Here is a 6,556-nt window from a genome sequence, read left to right as displayed (position 1 = left end):
TTGTATGTTTTTGGAATTGGATAAGTGTTTTGATTAGAGGCGTCAAGCGTTAGGCCCTGTCTCAAACTTTTAGCTAGCTAGCTAGTTAACATGCGTTAGCTTCAAGATTGAATTGTACATTATAGTGTCTTTTTAAGCAGTCTTTCTGTTACTATTCCGCGAGCAAAATTGTTAATGAAAATCCGCCTTGATCCTTAAACTCGACTTACTTTTTCTGTCGACACTAGCTAGCTAGCAACGTTAAACAAACTGCAGGCCTAGCGAACCAACTATTGTCTTATAAGGCCAACGTAAGGACTCAATTCTTTCGTTTCTCGTCACGCTCGTTTTGTTGGCCTGACAATTACAACGTTAACGTTTTGTTTTTTTGGTCAAAGGTTAACGTTAGTATTTTATTTTTCTATGAGTCGAATTCAGGTTGGTGGTGTTAAATGTAACGGTCGTTGGCTCAAGATGGGAGCCGTGACGTAGCAGCCTACAACGGCTATTGGTTGATTTGAATAGCTCGTGACGCAACTTAATATGGAAAGGGAGTGGTCTGGATTTTTACCAGCTGCTCAAGGAATGTTGTAATAGCTATACCGAGAGTGATTTTGATTGTTTCCCATAACAACTAACTGTATTAAATTAATTCTTAAATAGCCATTTTATGAAGCTGCGGTTATATTGAAACTAAGGAGAGTTAACCGATCTCGGAATAGAAAGTTATTGAAGGAAAAAAACTTACGCATACTTAAACCTACGAAGATTCCGTCACATTGCATTTAGCTATAAATGGCAAGTAGCATATACAAAATGCTAGTTATGGTATTATGTAAAAATGAGGTTACATAATATCTAAATATCAGTTAAGAACTTTTGAGGGACAGAGGCATTAATGAAACTGAGCCCAGTATGTCTTAATAGAATCGTTTTTTGTGTGTATTTAAAATGGGTAATGTGCTGGGTCTCCATTCTATGCCATTGTTTAGGCATTTTTTTGGATTCCTCAAGGTGCACTTTAGTGGTTCGGTTATTGCACTTTTCTATAAGTGGTGGTGTTAAAGTGAGCGAGCGTTTGTATTTCATTTGACCTAAAACGACACAAAAAATGGCTAGAAAGCAGCTTGCAAGGAATCAAAGCTTGTATAAGCAAAGCTTTAGCTCAGTGAATCTATATGGACCTTTTTTCAGTTGCTTATAGAAAGCCAGAAGATTTTTTTTTTTTTAATTTTTTTTTTTCTCTGGGAAAATGGACTGAGTTAACGAGGTGAGGAATGGACTTAGTTATTAAAGGAAGATCGCAGGACCAGCGCTGAGCAAGGCCATGGGACACGGGAGGACCAGAGTGTGGAGCCAGGCAGAACAGGACCAGGGGCGTGGGAGGACCAGTGGTTCCAGGCAGGACTGTCAGGACAGGACCAGTGAGCATGGAGGGAAGAGCTGAGGGGTGCCAAGAGAGCAGGAAGCTTCTGTCGGCGAGGGTACACCAGAGGTGCAGGGTAGAAGCATGCAGAGGGGCCATCCTTGAAGCAGTTGCAGCAGTTCCAGAGCAAGCCAGCCAGTGATGAGGGTGGGACAGGGCGCACGTGTCTCTTCTAGCTTCACAAATTTAAAGCAAAGCAAGGCAATGGTTTGTATATTGGGTAGAGGTATCTCTGTAACATTCTCAGGCATTTAGTTTTATACTTTCCAGAAACAATTATTGTAGAACACAATTTCTCGCACAGATCTCTCTTCCTCTTTACAGGCCAGCCGTGTAAAGCGTTTTGTACCGTGGTCGCCCCTCCTGTTGTGCTCTGACATGAGTGTGGTCGTGTCTGCTGTGATGAATGCCTTGATAGTGTGCGGTCGAGAGGAACATCATGTTGAACGTCTCTACCGCCTGCCATCCCAAGTAGTTCCCCCCCCCCCATGCGCCAGAGGGAGAGGTGGTCCTTTTGTTGTTCAATAGGTCTTCCTCAAGAAGTTGTCGTCATTGGTGAGAGTGGATGGTCTCCTGTGCAGCCGTTGAGTGTATACAGCAACCCCAGTGCTTCTGCATCTTTGCTACAGATCAGCCACATCTACCGCTTAACCTGAGCAGTGAGTCAATGCATGAAATGTACATGTGGGTGTAACTATCCTGTACATGAAGTCATTATTGCCTATGCTGTCTAGTGTACAGTATTTTTACATAAATGTGTTCAAGTAGTTGATCCTGGTTCGAAAAGAAATAAGGGTTAGGGGTAGGGGGGGTGTTTTAAAACGTGTTTCGAGTTCTTCTTTTCACAGGCCTGGCCACCTAAAGCTGACCATCGAAAGAATCCCCCCTGTGTTAGGCGCTTGGTACAAGTTGAGCTCCTTTATATACTATAGTGCTTTGGACTGGCATCATGTGCAGCCACTGGGGCTTAAAGAGATTTAGGAAGGTATTTGGTATTCCATAAATCAATTAGATTTTTGTAATTCACTATTTCAAACTTGTTCTAAATTGGGATTTATGCACATCTTTTGGGTAATGGGGGGGGAGGGGTTGTGGGGCGTTAACCAGTCTTTTCCCTAGACTTCACAGCTCCATCTTACCAACGCAAAATGGCTTGAATAGGAAACACCCAGGTGCACCCAACAAGATTCAAGTGGACTCTTTGCCTCGCAGGATAGCAACTTCAAAGCTAGTCTCCTGGTGTAGCAAGAATCTCTTTCCACAGGGAGTGTGGTAACAAGTTTCTTTACTAGAAGTCATTGTAATTCTGTGCAGGCTTCCGGTTGCTTTGTGGGGTTTGGCGGGGCTTGTGTATTTGTGACTCTTGCAGATTAAGTTATATGGCCCGTCCTTCAAATCTACATTCAAGTCCACGTCTACAGTACATAAGGAAGGAATCCCTCGCATTCAGGCCTGTGGTATTTAAATTTTCTGGAAATTTCTTCAATCTGTTTGTATTCATAGTCATACAGTTGTGTCCTTGCTAAGGGAGTACTGTAATGCTAGTAATTGCCTTGTAGTCTTGTGCTGCATCATTGGAGGGGTATTGTGGGGAGAGAGGCTTTTTCCTTTTGCATTTTTCAGTGTGCAGTGTCCTGTGCGCTTTCCAATACCTGAGACCATCCGGATGTCTCCTAACTCATTGTTTGTACAAGTTTACTTGCACATCGACCATCACGTAAGGTCACTAAATGTATTCACATTTCTCTTAACATTCATTGTCTGGCTAAATGCCTCCATTGCAAGTCCTTTGCAATTAGTTACTATGCCTTGTATTGACAATACAATGAGTGAACTATCTGTAAAGGATTTTCTTATTGCATAATAAATGCATAGCTTATTGTGATTGAATACAGTTTTGGTATGCATTTGTTCTTTTGGGAGGGGCCTGTCTGGGGAGCTTTTCTTGTGCTTTTTCAGGTATGACTAAAGCTTGGAGCTTTGTAGAGCACGGATGTGACCTGGGCACGAATGACATCCTTTTCAAAGTGGAAATTGAAGGCAGATAAGTTGAATCCATCAAATATTGATGTGGGAAAATTCTCAACCCTAGAGGTGTCACTTGTCTTGACTGGGCTCAACTGCCCTTTTTTCTTGAAATGAAAGCAACTTGCTATATTTGACTGTAGAAATAGCAGTGTTGTGCTTTCTTAACAAGTCTTGTGATAACGGGAAGATTTGATGTACCTTCATTGATTCTGATATCTGCTGTAAAGCATTTGGTAAGGATAACAATAGTCAGTTCTACGATACTTTGGGGGAGAGGGGCATAGGGGTGTCTATTGTCTGCCTCTTTGATCTTACAGAACAGTCCAAAGGAAGAATGCAGTCTACCTAGGACGACACAGGAATCACCCTGCCATTTGAAATCAACCGACACGCAGTTTGAACAAATGGAGTCAGGTTGTGTTTGACGTGTATAGTTTTGAGCGGTTAGTCCTCAGCTGCTTGCCCTTTCGCAACTGTGAAGTGGCAGGTTCTTCATATAAATTTACACGCAACTGTGTGTTTTCAAAATAAGTAGCTGAGGAAAGCTGTGCATTGTGCGGCGATAATTTGTTCTAAAATGCAGCGCAAATGTGTTGCTTCAGTTCATTTTGTGCATTATTTTGGTTGGGTGTATCCCTACACTTCTCTTACAGAAATCAGAGTGCAAGACTGTTTCAAGCATGAGTGAAGTCCTCTAACCTGGAACATGTAGTAAGATGTTGGCTTAACTTGTGAAAATAAACATCTGCAATCTTGGAACTGGCTTTATGTTAACCTCAAATCATCAGTAATAATGCTTTACTAGCCTATTCCTCTTTGGCCACGGGGCCCTATTGCTTTGCATCTTAAACCATAAGATGAGTAGAGCTCAAATCTTTGAGTATTGTGTGTGTGGTGGGTGTGTTTTTGTAGATCACTCTTTGTTTCAGATCCTTTTCGTCAGTCTACTCCAATCTCGCCTGCCTCTGAATGCAAATTCATCTGTGGAAGCTGTCAGCGAATGTGTGGCCCCTGAATGAAGTACCAACCCCTTGTGCGCTTGAGCTTAAATCAGAACCTGCCCCCCAACATCCTTCGCAGAAGCCCGGCTCTGTGTTTGTGTGCCTCTTTTCTTTTCCCTTTGGTTTCTCAGGTCAGATTGTCAGACTTAATTTGTCATCTGGGATAGCCTAACCCGTGGAACACTGAGAATCCAGTCACATTAAGATCAAGAGCTGCAAGCTTGTCTTCGCTAATACTGCATCACTTCAGTCTCGTGGGTGTTAAGTTAAGTAATTTCGGTTCCCTTGATTTCTTTTTTCTTTAACGTGACCATGACTTAATGTGTAACTCAACATGTTGCATGCACATCAGCTCTGCATAACATTTTATTCCTAACACAACATACTATTCATGAAGTCGTTAAACATTGCAGTAGTGTTTTGGTCAGGGTTTTTATGGGGGGGGGGGGGGGGGGGGGGGGGGGGTTGCGCGCAACATTTTTCTCTCTTCTTTCAGATTTCTCGTTGAGCATAACTTGAATCTGAGCCAGGTGACTTAACTTCTGCTGGGAGTCGTGGGATGACTTGGTACAGCCAGCCTCTAGGGTACACTCTTCAATATTTTAAGGAATTGAGCATCAGCTCTGGTAATTGCAATGCAATTTGTGGTAAACGATAACCATATTGACAATTTTGTCATTTTGGATGAGAATTGGGAACAAGTGGGTTTCTGTGGGAGGGGGGGGATAAATTATCTGTCTTTTTTCCATTCCAGCTGTAAGCTTCACAGTACGTTGACCCGTGAGTCCAGCTGAATTGCAATGGGGCAAATCGCTTTGAGTATCACCAGGATGCTGGTATCGTGGCCTTGTTAATACGCTTATACGGAATCATTCAACAATGCAGTGTTGTGGGGAATGCTGGGATTGGGGAAACCAGTTGTCTTTTTTTCTAGTTTCAGCCTCGTGACCAAGAGACATTCCTATGTGACAGGTGTTGGTGGGTTTTCTTTTACTGAAGGAACAAACTTCTTTGTTCCTCCAGGTTTTGCTTTTCCCCTTAATTACAGCAACAACAAAAAAGCAAAAGACTCCGGTGGTGGCACTCCTGACTTTGTTGGGACAGGGTTCAATCCCCTGCGGTGTCTTTGCTCTTTTTAAAGTCTGCTGTGTGGGGGAAAACTTAGCCATTCAAGGATAACTTCACATTGTAATAAGTTATATGGTTTTCTTGTAAGATGGCAACAATGCATTTGACCGAAAGAGCAGAATTGTTATAAATCTGTAATTACAAATGTTTTCTCTTGGTGAAAGTACTTTTTTCTTTTTAAATATCTGGTAAATTTTAAAAGCATTTAAGTGTTTGTGTGACTGGGTACCCGAAGGGTCTTAAACGTAACATTTTATAATCAAATCAGTCTGATTTCTAAAGAAATGTAAGACTTAACCAAATTTTAATTTGAAGTCTTAAATTTCTTTTTCCCCACAATCATACCATGGCAAAAGGAACAGTTACTAATGTTGGCCAATTAAAAACTGATTGCTGAAATTAGTTTAGCAGTCTGAAGCGTGGAAATAAAATAAACCTTATTCAAATAAAGTTTTACATACTATTTCTATTGTCTGGAGTCTTGTTTATGCATCAAGAGTTGTGTGCATAGTTTTGTGTATACAATTGAGGAAAAACCAGTGAGCAATTAATGCGTTTATTTTCCACCAAGAGATGCCATGTAAGACTGCAAATATTAAAGTACCTCAATATGTCAGGCTCAGTCACCATTGTTACACCTCCAACTTTGACTTAACATTGGTTTAGATGAAACCTAAACACCTGTGTTTAAAATGTAATCACGCATTTACCAGCTGTACTGTGAATGGCTGGAGTCTAAGAACGTCATTTATTAGGACAGCGCGCATTCATTAAAGTTTCTGTAAATATGTCTGTTACCTGGCCGGCTAATTCTAACCTGTAAGCCATAAAATACTTATTTAATTTTTCTTCTCACAAAAACAACTAAAATATACATAATGATAAACCCAAACAGGAAAGTTTACACTACTTCACATACACAACATGAAACTGACATTAATGGTCAGAATGCATGATGTGATGTAGATATTTTGTCTTAAGCACAAAGGCACTC

This window comes from Etheostoma cragini, chromosome 10 (genome assembly GCF_013103735.1).
Source record: "Etheostoma cragini isolate CJK2018 chromosome 10, CSU_Ecrag_1.0, whole genome shotgun sequence".
Lineage (NCBI taxonomy): Eukaryota > Metazoa > Chordata > Actinopteri > Perciformes > Percidae > Etheostoma > Etheostoma cragini.
The sequence above is the reverse complement of the archived record's forward strand: the minus strand, read 5'-3'. Positions refer to the sequence as shown.